Source organism: Odocoileus virginianus, chromosome 9 (assembly GCF_023699985.2).
Source record: "Odocoileus virginianus isolate 20LAN1187 ecotype Illinois chromosome 9, Ovbor_1.2, whole genome shotgun sequence".
Lineage (NCBI taxonomy): Eukaryota > Metazoa > Chordata > Mammalia > Artiodactyla > Cervidae > Odocoileus > Odocoileus virginianus.
The window spans coordinates 49,266,195-49,281,281 of NC_069682.1; the positions used below are offsets into that span (position 1 = coordinate 49,266,195).

General features: G+C 39.2%; 1 protein-coding gene across 2 annotated transcripts in view; it reads right to left on the bottom strand.

The window, feature by feature from the left end:
- RNF24 (ring finger protein 24) overlaps positions 1 to 15,087 on the bottom strand; it is a 105,109-nt gene that overhangs the window by 65,928 nt on the left and 24,094 nt on the right. Inside the window, exon 1 of one of the 2 annotated variants that reach the window (XM_070472378.1) lies at positions 3,989 to 4,285. The exons of the other annotated variant lie outside the window; for it this stretch is intronic. The gene's annotated coding sequence lies outside the window, so the exon portion shown is untranslated. Of the gene's footprint in view, positions 1 to 3,988; positions 4,286 to 15,087 lie in introns of those variants that run through there. 2 annotated transcript variants of the gene reach the window in all.

Here is a 15,087-nt window from a genome sequence, read left to right on the forward strand (position 1 = left end):
TTTGTCAGCAAAGTAATGTCTCTGCTTTTCAATATGCTGTCTAGTTTGTCAGGAGTTTTCTTCCAAGGAGCAAGTATCTTTTAAACTCATGACTGCAGTCACCGTCTGCAGTGATTCTGGAGCCCAAGAAAATAGTCCGTCACTGTTTCCATTGTTTCCCCATTTGTTTGCCATGAAGTTAGGGGGCCAGATGCCATGATCTTAGTTTTTTGAATGTTCAATTTTAAGCTAGCTTTTTCACTCTCCTCTTTCACCTTCATCAAGAGGCTCTTCAGTTCCCCTTTGATTTCTGCCATAAGGGTGGTGTCATCTGCATAACATCACTATAAGATTAGATATCAACTAGAAAAAAAGCATAAAAACACAAACACATGTAGGCTAAACAGTATGGTTCTGCTGCTGCTGCTGTATCGCTTCAGTTGTGTTGACTCTGTGCAACCCCACAGACGGCAGCCCACCAGGCTCCCCATCCCTGGGATTCTTCAGGCAAGAACACTGGAGTAGGTTGCCATTTCCTTTTCCAGTGCATGAAAGTGAAAAGGGAAAGTGAAGTCGCTCAGTTGTGGCCAACTCTCAGCGACTCCATGGACTGCAGCCTACCAGGCTCCTCTGTCCACGGGATTTTCCAGACAAGAGTACTGGAGTGGGTTGCCACTACCTTCTTCGAATATGGTTCTGAATAACCAAGAAATCACTGAAGAAATCAAAAAAGGAAATTGAAATATATTTCCCTGGTGATCCAGTGGTCAAGAATCCATCTGCCAATGTAGGGGACATGGGTTTGACTCCTGGTCTGGGAAGATTCCACATGCCACAGAACTAAGCCCATGTGCCACAACTACCGAACCCGTGCTCCAGAGCCCATGAGCTGCGACTACAGAAGCCCACAGCTCTAGGGCCCATGAGCCACAACTAAGCCTGCATGCTACAACTACTGAAGCTCATGATCCTAGAGCCTGTGCTTTGCAAGAAGAGAAGCCTGTACACTGCAACAAAGAGTAGCCTCTGCTTGCCACAACTAGAGAAAAGCCTGTGCACAGCAACAAAGACCCAGTGCAACTAAAAAAAAATTAATTAATTTTAGAAAAAGAAAAGATAAAAAATATACAAAGGAAGATATGAATAACTAAAAAGATGTATCCGCTTCTTGGTTGTGGAAATGCAAATATTAGAAAGATAACCATTTCCTTAAATCTATAAATTTAATGCGTGCCAATCACTTCAGTCATGTCTGACTCTTTGTGATCCTATGGACTGTAGCCCACCAAGCTCCTCTGTCCATGGGATTCTCCAGACAAGAATACTGGAGTGGGCTGCCATTTCCTCTTCCATGGGATCTTCTTGACCCAGGAATTGAACTCACATCTCTCACATCTCTTGCATTGGCAGGCATGTTCTTTACCACTAGTGCCACCTGGAAGATCCATAAATTTAATGCAGATACAATTAAAAAATTCTGACAATTTGGCTGTTTCTGGAGAGAGGAAGGTGGTTAGAGAACCTAATTTTAGTTCAACAGGAAAAATGAAAATGAAAGAACAGCCAGAAATGTCCCAAAGAAAGGAAAAACCTGTGTTATTACCACATGAATTGACAGGTTAACAGGACAGGACAGAGATACAGTTGTTAGCCATAGCTACTGTTTGCAAATATCTTCAGTTTTCCAACTAGGCTCATGTATGACTGCAATTCCTGGCTCTTTTATAGTGGGTGAGGTCATGAAGTGAATACTTGTCAATGAGTTGTAAAGAGAATCGATATTTGTTACTTTCAGGCTAAGCAATGTATATGTTGATGGTGTAAGACTCTCCAGAGCCCTCTTATCCTTAGCCAGGACAACTGGCAATGTTCAAGATGGTGGCAAAGAATAGATGCTTTTGAACTGTGGTGTTGGAGAAGACTCTTGAGAGTCCCTTGGACTGCAAGGAGATCCAACCAGTCCATCCTAAAGGAAATCAGTCCTGAATATTCATTGGAAGGACTGATGCTGAAGCTGAAACTCCAATAGTTTGGCCACCTGATGCGAAGAAATGACTCATTAGCAAAGACCCCGATGCTAAGAAAGACTGAAGGCAGGAGGAGAAGGGGACAACAGAGGATGAGATGGTTGGATGGCATCACCGACTCAATGAGTAAACTCTGGGATTTGGTGATGGACAGGGAGGCCTGGCATGCTGCAGTCCATGGGGTCACAAAGAGTCAGATACAACTGAGCAACTGAACTAAAGATGGTGGCAGCCCTGTTAGCCTAAGTTTTTGAGTAGGGAGATGTGGTGCAGAACCCCTAAACAACCCTTAGTAGGCATGTATCAAAGGGAAAGACATTTCTTGTTATAAGCCATTAGGATTTTGGGTTGTTTGTTACTAAGATATAATAGCCTATCCTGGCAGATACAAGAAAGTTGAAGAGCAGCCCACATTCAAGTAGAAACCTAATATGTCACAAAGTTGATATTATCCATTAGTGAGAGAAAGCACTCTCATAACACATTTTTAGTGAAACTGTTAATCAGTAAAATTGGCAGCCTCCATGAGAGGCTGAGCAAACTGAGAGCAACTGAGCAAAATTATGCAGGGACTTACCCACTGACCTAGCAATTTCACGTTTAGAAATTTATCTTTCAAATGCGCTTACATGTATATTCAAAGTGTTCTTGGAGAGACACGGTGAATGGTTTTGAAGCAGGATATTACCTTCTTGCCCAGAAATTGAACCTGATTAGCCTGGATTACAAACTAGAAATCCTAGCCATTAGTCTATCTGCGGCCAGAGGCTAGAAGCAAAGTTGCCCTGGTTCTTGCCTCTTTTGAAAGCAAGAATGTTTCAAGGAGGTAAAAATTGTAAAAACAGGTACAAAGTTTATTATTAGAAGCACAGTACAACATGTGGGAGAGCATGCTGGAGAAGTATATTCAAGGCAGAAACAAAACAGGAATACACACTCACAGAGAAATGGTGTGGATGTCCTCCCTAATGAGGAGTGCAGTAAACAGGTGGTTAAATTTTGTTTTCCTCTGGCCAATTATCTCTTCTTTTCCACATCTGACCTGCCCTAGGTCATATGCATCTTTCCACTATGCATATGCATCTTTTGTCAAGATGAATTTCAGTGCAAAGGCTAAAAGGAGTATGGGTACACATATTATGGTATGATATCCCCTCCCTTTTTGATCACTGAGGAGCCTTCCTGAGTGTGTGTAGTCAGGGAGATTTCCTTGACCTCAGGAGTGATAGATGTGGTTCTTTTATCTCTTTATTCCAGCAGACCTCAGCTCCTGCCATTAACTTTGTCCTTGGAGTATCCAGGGAAAACAAAGTTCCAATTTACTCTGCATGACAAACTCCAGCAACTCAGCCCAGGGGCATGTCTACCTTCTACCTTAAATGACACACATGTACCAAGGTCTTCTTTGCAGCTTTGCCTTTAATAGCAACAGGCTGGAAGCAGTCTAAATATGCAACTGTTAACCAGTTAACTTTAATGGTTAGAGCATATAACCATAATCTAATTCAGCAATTATTTTAAAAAGTGGTATAGATTTATAGATTTGTTGATTTGGCAGTTTCCATTAAAATATTACTATGTAAATAAAACAAAAACAAGGTACAGAACAGTGTATGTGGCATATTACTAGTAATGTAAAAAGAATTAAGAGAGAAGCTAGTTTTGCATATGTCTAAAAATTCTCTGGAAGGGAACATAAAAAACTGGTACTGGTGATTGCCTCTGACAGGGCTGGGAGGAGACTGACTTTTCACTGAATACTTGCTTATGATACCTTTTGTATTTTATAGTATGTACACATATTACGTATTACAGAGAATAAAATAAAATTTTAATTGTAAATGGAAATAGAAAAAAAGGTTCCCTGTTTTGCCTGTAAAGATTTGAAAGGCTTTCTCGAACTCAATTCTTTTAAAAAAAAATTTTAATTTATTTATGGCTGTGCTGGGTCTTCAATGCTGTCCAGGATTTTCTCTACTTACGGCAAGTGGGCGTTGCTCTCTAGTTGCAATGCGCTGGTTTATCACTGTGGTGGCTTCTCTTGTTGCACAGCACAGGTTCCAGGGTGTGTGGGCTTCAGTAGTTGCTGCATGTAGGCTCAGTAGTTGTGGTTCCTGGGTTCTAGAGCACAGGCTCAATAACTGTGGTCCATGGGCTTAGCTGCTCCACGGCATGTGAGATCTTCCCGTACCAGGGATCGAACCTGTGTCTCCTTCATTGGCAGGCAGATTCTTTACCACCAAGCCACTAGGGAAGCTCTCAAACTCAGTTCTTATTTAAAAGACTTGGCTGAAAATCCTGGCCTTTTCTGGATATATTTGGTGAGAAAAATTTTCCACAAAGATTATTAGATATTTCATAAACATCCTGTAGCTGTCTTAAATCATCATTTGCTTAGATAAGGTGATTATTGAATGATAATTTTTCTCCTTTATGTATATATAAATGTATATATAAATGGTTTCTTCTCTAAGTTGTCTAATGTCTCTAGAACAGTATTAAAAATAACATTAAGAGTGGGCATTCTTGTCTTATTCATATTCTAATGAGACTGTTGTTTCATTAGTAAATAGGATGTATATAGCTTAAAACAAACACATTTACCATACTTAGAAGCTTCCATCTATTTCTAATAAACTACTTCTTACTGAATTGGAAAATACATTCTTTGAGGATAACAGATTTTACTTACTTTATCAACTCAGTAACAATTAGTCTTTTTAATATTTCTCTCTACTCAAAAAAATCACTTAAGGACTACTTATGAGTAACTGATGTCACTTGAAGATCTTCTATTCCTTTGACCTCTTCTGGTCTTGGCTTTAGATTGAGAATTTTGAAAAAGAACTTCATTGATCTCTGTGAGGCTGCTTTATTGAAGTGAGTAAATCAATAGACATTAGACACAACACAAGAGAATAATTAAGATCTAATTGAAGCCATACAGCAGCTCTTTACCAAATATCAAATCAGAGCATTTAACCATCTGAAATATGGACTTAGAATCAACTTTACATCTCTCAAGTGTAGATTTAAAAAAAATAAAATTTCATCACAGACAGTTGGCAATACTACTTAAATATTTTCACTGAGCTCCGTGCTTTCAACTTGTTACAGAATAATTTACTTTTGGAAATGAACTACAAGGTTAGAGGTCTCATATAATTGGTAGGTTGGAGACTGTATCTTTCTGAGGTCTCTACTGAAAATAACTCCACAGATTCCATTGATAGTATTCGCTTTAAATTTCAGTAAAACTAACAACCTTGGGGCTTTCATATTTGAAATTCTCTTCCTAGGGTCACAACTTACAGAGCAACAAGGTTTAAGCAACATTGGCTTAAATAAGTAAAAAAAATGTGCATGTAAAATTTCTATATTAAATAGACTATAATTTTTGGCTTACTGCTTTGTGTTTCTTAATCATATTGGTTAAAGTTCAAACTGATTGTTAATAATACAATATTCAAAATATCAAAAGCACAATTATAAATATATCACCTATAGATTTTGACTGCACTCAATGCAGCAGAACAATTAATCTCGGAAAAATTACTGCAGGAGAGCCAGTCTAACATATTCCAAACTCGGGAATCTTTTTTTCTTCAAACAATTCTTTAGGCTATTAATCAAAATAGACAATATGCAAAATGTTTTAGAGAGTCGATGACTAGCATTCACATACATAATTATGAATATGCTGATACATCCTGTATTATCTTCGATGCCTAAGAGAAAGAGGCCCAAGAAAGGCCAATAGTTCAGTTCAGTCGCTCAGTTGTGTCTGACTCTTTGCGACCCCATGAACTGCAGCACACCAGGCCTCCCTGTCCATCACCAACTCCCAGAGTTTACTCAAACTCATGTCCATCGAGTTGGTGATGCCATCCAGCCATCTCATCCTCTGTCATCCCCTTCTCCTCCTGCCCCCAATCCCTCCCAGCATCAGGGTCTTTCCCAATGAGTCAACTCTTCACATGAGGTGGCCAAAGTGTTGGAGTTTCAGCCTCAGCATCAGTCCTTCCAATGAACACCCAGGACTGATCTCCTTTAGGATGGATTGGTTGGATCTCCTTGCAGTCCAAGGGACTCGCAAGAGTCTTCTCCACCACCACAGTTCAAAAACAGAAATTTTTTGGCACTCAGCTTTCTTCACAGTCCAACTCTCACATTCATACATGACCAATGGAAAAACCATAGCCTTGACTAGACAGACCTTTGCTGGCAAAGTAATATCTCTGCTTTTTAATATGCTATCTAGATTGGTCATAACTTTCCTTCCAAGGAGTAAGCGTCTTTTAATTTCATGGCTGCAATCACCATCTGCAGTGATTTTGGAGTCCAAAAAAATAAAGTCTGACACTGCTTCCACTATTTCCCCATCTATTTCCCATGAAGTGATGGGATCAGATGCCATGATCTTAGTTTTCTGAATGTTGAGCTTTAAGCCAACTTTTTCACTCTCCTCTTTCACTTTCATCAAGAGGCTTTTTAGTTCCTCTTGACTTTCTGCCATAAGGGTGGTGTCATCTGCATATCTGAGGTTATTGATATTTCTCCCGGCAATCCTGATTTCAGCTTGTGCTTCTTCCAGACCAGCGTTTCTCATGATGTACTCTGCATATAATTTAAATAAGCAGGGTGACAATATACAGCCTTGACGTACTCCTTTTCCAATTTGGAACCAGTCTGTTGTTCCATGTCCAGTTCTAACTGTTGCTTCCTGACCTGCATACAGGTTTCTCAAGAGACAGGTCAGATGGTCTGGTATTCCCATCTCTTTCAGAATTTTCCACAGTTTATTGTGATCCACACAGTTAAAGGCTTTGGCATAGTCAATAAAGCAGAAATAGATGTTTTTCTGGAACTCCCTTGCTTTTTCGATGATCCATGGGATGTTGGCAATTTGATCTTTGGTTCCTCTGCCTTTTCTAAAACCAGCTTGAACATCTGGTAGTTCACGGTTCACGTATTGCTGAAGCCTGGCTTGGAGAATTTTGAGCATTACTTTACTAGCGTGTGATATGAGTGCAATTGTGCAGTAGTTTGAGCATTCTTTGGGATGGCCTTTCTTTGGGACTGGAATGAAAACTGACCTTTTCCAGTCCTGTGGCCACTGCTGAGTTTTCCAAATTTGCTGGCATATTGAATGCAGCACTTTCACAGCATGATCTTTCAGGATTTGAAATAGCTCAACTGGAATTCCATCACCTCCACTAGCTTTGTTAGTAGTGATGCTTTCTAAGGCCCACCTGACTTCACATTCCAGGATGTCTGGCTCTAGGTGGCTGATCACACCATTGTGATTATCTGGGTCGTGAAGATCTTTTTTGTACAGTTCTGTGTATTCTTGCCACCTCTTCTTAATATCTTCTGCTTCTGTTAGGTCCATACCATTTCTGTCCTTTATCGAACCCATCTTTCCATGAAATGTTCCCTTGGAATCAAGGCCAATTGGAAGTGGTCAAACAGGAGATGGCAAGAGTGAATGTTGACATTCTAGGAATCAACGAACTAAAATGGACTGGAATGGGTGAATTTAACTCAGATGACCATTATATCTACTACTGTGGGCAGGAATCCCTTAGAAGAAATGGAGTAGCCATCACGGTCAACAAAAGAGTCTGAAATGCAGTACTTGGATGCAATCTCAAAAATGACAGAATGATCTCTGTTCATTTCCAAGGCAAACCATTCAATATCATGGTAATCCAAGCCTATGCCCCAACCAGTAACGCTGAAGAAGCTGAAGTTGAACGGTTCTATGAAGACCTGCAAGACCTTTTAGAACTAACACCCAAAAAAGATGTCCTTTTCATTATAGGGGACTGGAATGCAAAAGTAGGAAGTCAGAAAACACTTGCAGTAACAGGCAAATTTGGCCTTGGCGTATAGAATGAAGCAGGGCAAAAGCTAATAGAGTTTTGCCAAGAGAATGCACTGGTCATAGCAAACACCCTCTTCCAACAACACAAGAGAAGACTCTACACATGGACATCACCAGATGGTCAACACCGAAATCAGATTGATTATATTCTTTGCAGCCAAAGATGGAGACGCTCTATACAGTCAGCAAAAACAAGACTGGGAGCTGACTGTGGCTCAGATCATGAACTCCTTTTTGCAAATTCAGACTTAAATTGAAGAAAGTAGGGAAAACCACTAGACCATTCAGGTATGACCTAAATCAAATACCTTATGACTATACAGTGGAAGTGAGAAATGGATTTAAGGGACTAGATCTGATAGACAGAGTGCCTGATGAACTATGGGTGGAGGTTTGTGACACTGCAGAGGAGACAGGGATCAAGACCATCCCCATGGAAAAGAAATGCAAAAAAGGCAAAATGGTTGTCTGAGGAGGCCTTACAAATAGCTGTGAAAAGAAGAGAAGCGAAAAGCAAAGGAGGAAAGGAAAGATATTCCCATTTGAATGCAGAGTTCCAAAGAATAGCAAGGAGAGATAAGGAAGCCTTCCTCGGAGATCAGTGCAAAGAAATAGAGGAAAACAACAGAATGGGAAAGACTAGAGATCTCTTCAAGAAAGGCCAATACTGTACCATAATTCCCAATTTGGACCAGTGAAAAAAAATGTTTTTAAAAAACTTTTAATTTTGAAATAATTTTAGATTTACAAAGTTCAAGAATTCCCATATACACTTCACCTAGCTTTCCCTCATGTTAAAATCCATCCCCTGATTTTTTTTTTTTGGCTGCACCGTGCAGCACGCCACATCTTAGTTCCCTAACCAGGGATTGAACCCACACGCTGGGCAGTGGAAGCACTGTCTTTACCACTGGACTGCAGGAAGTCCTCCCTAATGTTAAAATCTTACACAGCCGCAATACAATGACAGGAAATCATAGTTTTGTACAATACTATTAACTAAACTTCAGACTTTGCTCAAATTCGACCAGTTTTCCCACTGATATCCTTTTTGTTTTCAAGGATCCAATCCAAGATCCTATATCACACTTAGTTATGTCTCTTTAGTCTTCTTCAATCTGTGACAAAGAACTGTGACTTTTAAATTAAAATTAGTCAAGGTTTATTTGATTCTGAAAAAGGCATAGCATTTCTGGAAAGAGCATTAAATATTGAAAACCTGCCTTGGGAATTGCTGGGTCTATGTGATAATCAAGAAAACATCCTAAAATAAAGAGCTACTAAAGAGATACAGTGGTCTTACAGATGGAAAAAAGAATCACTGTTTAAATAAAAAGAAGACTTTGCTGAGATAGTCTGAATTGGTCAGTTATATTTAACATACTTGTCCACAGAAAAGAAGTCAACAATCAGTTATAAATCCCTGGAAAAGCACAGGGTACCAGACAGAAATCAATACAACTCTGTTTAATAGAGTAGTCATGAAAGATTAATTTGTTTTTAAAGGACCTGTATGTGTTCTATCTACAGATAAGGGAACTTAATAACTAAATTCAAGTATACAAAAGGTTATTAGAAGGCATTAAATTTCCCCTACATATGGACTCTCTTTTCTAAACTATAGCATAAAAGTTGCTGAGTTGTGGGTGACTCTAATTGAAACCCTTTGGAAGATCCACAATCTCTACACACTATTTAAGCTACTCAGGGAGAAGTGGCAAGATGGTCCTCTACAAACTTGGGTAGGTTACCTCCTATTTTTGAGGATTCTGGGTTGAGCACATTAATTATAATGATTATAATTATAATGATTAAATATAAATATAATTATACTTTACTAATGAATTCTCAGTTACCTGAAAAGGTAATGGTTTTTCAGAATTCCTACTGGTGCTTAGAATCCCTGAAGAGGAAAGATTAGAAGATATAACTGTGTATTAAAACTGAAACAAGAAAGTTTAGTAAGTCACAAGCAAATCTAGAGTGATCACTGTGGATAGTGCCTGCAGACATGAAATTAACAGATGCTTGCTACTTGGAAGGAAAGTTACGACAAACTTAGACAGCATTAAAAAGCAGAGATATCACTTTGCCGACAAAGGTCCTTATAGTCAAAGTTATAGTTTTTCCATTGGTCATGTATGGATGTGAGAGTTGGACCATAAAGAAGTCTGAGTGCTGAAGAATTGATGCTTTTGAACTGTGGTGCTGGAGAAGACTCTTGAGAGTCCCTTGGACTGCAAGGAGATCAAACCAGTCAATCCTAAAGGACATCGACCCTGCATATTCACTGGAAAGACAGATGGTGAAGCTCTAATAGTTTGGCCACCTGATGTGAAGAGCCGACTCATTAGAAAAGACTTTGATGCTGGGAAAATTGAAGGCAAAAGAAGGGACAGCAGAGGATGAGATGGCTAGATAGCATCACAGACTCAATGTACATGAGTTTGAGCAAACGCTAGAAGACAGTGGAGCCTGGCATGCTGCAGTCCATGGAGTCGCAGAGTTGGACATGATTTAGCAACTGAACAACGAAGAAAAAAAACAAGAACAAGCTAACAAATAAAAAATTGAAGATTCTGTTAGTGTACAGCCTTAAAAACTGAGAAAACAATGTCTTTGGGGTTTAAAAATTTATCAGCCAGGAAATGAGGGTAAATTGGAAGGATCCATGGCAGTAAGTGGGCTCCACAGAAGATGCCATAGCAGAGGCATTGACTTCAGACTTGAGCTTAGCCACACCTGCCACTAAGACTGGCAAGTCTAAATTTTCACATGCATAAAATGAGGATAGTTACAACATCTGTTTCTGAGGGATGTGCCTAGCATATAGTGAGTGCTTATCATCACTAACATCTCTTGGTTCTTTGGTGCAAGATTAGCATTGGGGTTCGTGTCTAAATTTTCCTGAACCAGAGCCTGAGTTGCTGACTGGAATTGGGCCTGAGTCACGCGACTTAGCAGTAGTAGCAGCACATTTCCCTGGGCCACTCTGGTTCAGATACAAATGTTTAAGACTGGGCCACAAGTGGACTCCTTTCTGAATTGACTCAGATACAGCAGAGAGTTTTGGGAAACAGGAATTAAGTTAGGTACATTTCTTTAATAACGATTTCCAGATGAGTAATCTGTATAAATCAAAAGCCTATCCATTTTTGGATCTTAATTTTGCAGAAGGGAAATTCTATAGCCCTAAAACAGCATCTAACATGCTTATGACTAACTCAGCAAACCCCAATAGTTATGAATATAGCACAGTGTGCAGGTTGCCAGATAGTTTGACACTCTTGATAGCCTTAAGTTTCTAGAGATTACTGTCCTAAGCATGGCCTGAAAGTCTCTGCCCTTTGTCTACTGGGAATCATTTTGTTCTTTTAAGAAAGACATGAGAAAATATCTTTAAGATGATTTCAGGCAGTTAATGGAACAGATGAGACAACGGCACAGGTAAAATATATTATTTCAATATTCTGGGGGGTGAGTCTGGTTCTGCTGATTTTGTACTTTCCAAAATTCTAAAAAAAAAAAAAAATCACAATCATTCCAGAACAGTGAATAATTCTCCACTAAATAGGATTTTAAAGGTCAAGACTTGCTTTATCATCAGCCCTGGAAGCTCATATATAAAAACATGTTATAAGATCACTAGTCATGCAAAGCAGTATTATTTTGATTTCATAGATGGTACAAGTTTGTGATTTCTTTCCCTCCTTCAAGATCAGGAATGAGATGGGTGGCTCAGGTCAGATGAAGCCTTACAAGGTATATGGTCCCAGTAAGGTCACTGTACATCTAGGGTTGGGTCTATTCTCTGCTTAACCAATTTCCCCCAGCATTATTGGGCTCAGTGGGAAAAATTTACACTAAATTTGTATGAGGCTGGCTCAGACATCATAATATCAACTGATGAATTCAAACAGGAAATGTGTCTAGCAGTTCTCTCTTGGAAGATCTTGTGATAACCCCAATTTACAGAAGAAAGAATAACATATTCTTAACAGATGATTTATTATATTTTCAGTTTTTTTCTAAAGGACATTTCCATTTAGAGAACCAGTATCAGCAACTAAAAACAGAAGCATCCTTCTTTAGTGGAAGAGATATAATGGCATATATTCCTTGATTTTCCTTTCTATATATCTAGACAGCAGAGACACACCTTCCCTCCAATATCTCTTCTCCTTTTCTCCCACTGTAATCACAATTTTTAGCTTCCCAGCTTTCCTTGCAGCTGTACATGGCCACATGTTTCATGGATTCATACATGATGACTCCCAAGGAAGTAACTGGGAATTATGCTTAATAGAGCACTGAAGGTATTATCAACCAATTCTGTTTTATTCCTTTCTCCACCCTGTAATGTCTATGCCATGATCTTGCTTGATAAGAATATAGTTTATACTCAAGGGGAAAACAGAGTACTAAGAAAAAGGGGATAAATGGTAAAATGCCATCAAGTTCCCTTCATAATGCCATCAAGTTCCCTATCACATCAGTGCCAACTCTTATATGCATAAGAAATAAATTTTAATCTTGTGTTAAACCAATTGTTTTGGATTTTGTTACTCAGAGTTGAACCCATCTATCTAATATACAGGTGTTCTGGATGAATACTATTAAAAATTATTTTGTATTAATTCAGTTCAGCTCAGTTCAGTTGCTCAGTCGTGTCCGACTCTGCAACCCCATAAATCACAGCACGCCAGGCCTCCCTGTCCATCACCAACTCCCGGAGTTTACTCAAACTTATATCCATTGAGTCGGTGATGTCATCTAGCCATCTCATCCTCTGTCATCCCCTTCTCCTCCTGCCCCCAATCCCTCCCAGCATCAGGGTCTTTTCTAATGAGTCAACTCTTCACATGAGGTGGCCAAAGTGTTGGGAGTTTCAGCCTCAGCATCAGTCCTTCCAATGAACACCCAGGACTGATCTCCTTTAGGATGGACTGGTTGGATCTCCTTGCAGTCCAAGGGACTCGCAAGAGTCTTCTCCAACACCACAGTTCAGAAGCATTAATTTTTCAGTGCTCAGCTTTCTTCACAGTCCAACTCTCACATACATACATGACCACTTGAAATAGACATTGGTAAAAGGCAGACCATCTATCTTAGCTCCAGATCAGAAAAATATGATTTTTGCTAAGACATTTCGTTAGCTTTCTGTCATGATACCACATTACCAAGGCACAGAGAGGCTGGGTTTTCCAAAGTAAAAAAGCTGATTTTTTTTTTTTTTTAACTGCAGCCACAAACTTGGCGAAAATATGCTCTGAGGATTGTATTCTATGTATCCTGTTTCTAACAACTCACTTCTACTAATACATAATCATTGATTATCATCAAATAAAATACCTAGCACTTAGCTCATCAAGCTCACATAAAAATTAAAAATGTAGCATGTTACAACAGACAATTGTATGTAACTTGTAGCATGTGACCACAGACATTATATAGTGACTGAGTTATATAAAATGCTCAGCAGGAAAATTAGTTACAACTGGAAAATAGCAAAAAAAAAAAAAAAAAAAAAGATGGTGGTGTAACAGTTTTAGTTAAATCGTCCCACAGAGTTACACATTATTATAATCATACATTATTAATGTACATCAATGCAGCAAAAAGGAATTCTGGGACATAAATCTTTCCCACATTTATACTGAAACATCATTCTTTGTTTTGCAGCCACAGTAATAACTGTTTATAAGGCTTTTCTCATCATTTCTGACTGAACACCCGTCATGTGACACCAATCAACTTTATTTTAAAAAAGTCACATTATCTCTTCCTGTAGGATGCGTTGGTGTGCCTCTAAAAATCTTAATGTAACAAGAAAGGGGTGTACTTCTCTGGTGGTCCAGTGGTTAAGAATCTGCCCTGCAGTGCAGGGAAAATGTGTTCAAGTCCTGGTTGGGGAACTAAGATTACACAGGCTGCAGAACAACTAAGCCCGCATGCCACAGCTAGAGAGACCATGTGCTGGAACAAAGATCCTGCATACTGCAAATAAGACCTGATGCAACCAAATAAAAAAGCTCAGAGATCAAAAAGGGAACATGGAAGAGATCTTGAAAACATCATGCCTAGGTAAAAGATGCCAGTCAAAAAGGACCACCTATTGTATGATACCATTTATCTGGGCTTTTATAGAAAGCCCAGAACAGGCAAATCTATAGGAAGAGTATGTTAGTAATTTCTCAAGGGTGGGAATGGTGTATGTGGGGGGATGGTGGCAGCACTGGGAATGATGGCTATGTGAGTAGGGCTTTTTTGGGGGATAATGATAATGAAAATATTCTAAAATTGATTGTGATAACAGATGCACAACCTTTTGAATATGCCAAAAACCACTGGACTGTAAAATTTAAATGAGTGAACTATATGGGATATAAACAATGTCTCAATGAAGCTGTTAAAAAAAGGAGGCAGATATGACCCAGCAATCCCACTTCTGGGCATACACACCGAGGAAACCAGATCTGAAAGAGACACGTGCACCCCAATGTTCATCGCAGCACTGTTTATCATAGCCAGGACATGGAAGCAGCCTAGATGCCCATCAGCAGACGAATGGGTAAGGAAGCTGTGGTACATATACACCATGGAATATTATTCAGCCATTAAAAAGAATTCATCTGAATCAGTTCTAATGAGATGGATGAAACTGGAGCCCATTATACAGAGTGAAGTAAGCCAGAAAGATAAAGACCATTACAGTATACTAACACATATATTTGGAATTTAGAAAGAGGGTAACGATAACCCTATATGCAAAACAGAAAAAGAGACACAGATGTATAGAACAGACTTTTGGACTCTGTGGGAGAAGGTGAGGGTGGGATGTTTCAAGAGAACAGCATCGAAACATGTATATTATCTAGGGTGAAACAGATCACCAGCCGAGGTTGGATGCATGAGACAAGTGCTCAGACCTGGTGCACTGGGAAGAGCCAAAGGGATCAGGTCGAGAGGGAGGTGGGAGGGGGGATTGGGATGGGGAATACATGTAAATTCATGGCTAATTCATGTCAATGTATGACAAAAACCACTACAATATTGTAAAGTAATTAGCCTCCAACTAATAAAAATAAATGAAAAAAAAAGTTAAAAAAAAAAAAGGAGGCAGGTAGTCTTAGCTACAGAAATCAGACAAGAAAAGGAAATAAAAGGAATCCAAACTGGAAAGGAAGAAGTAAA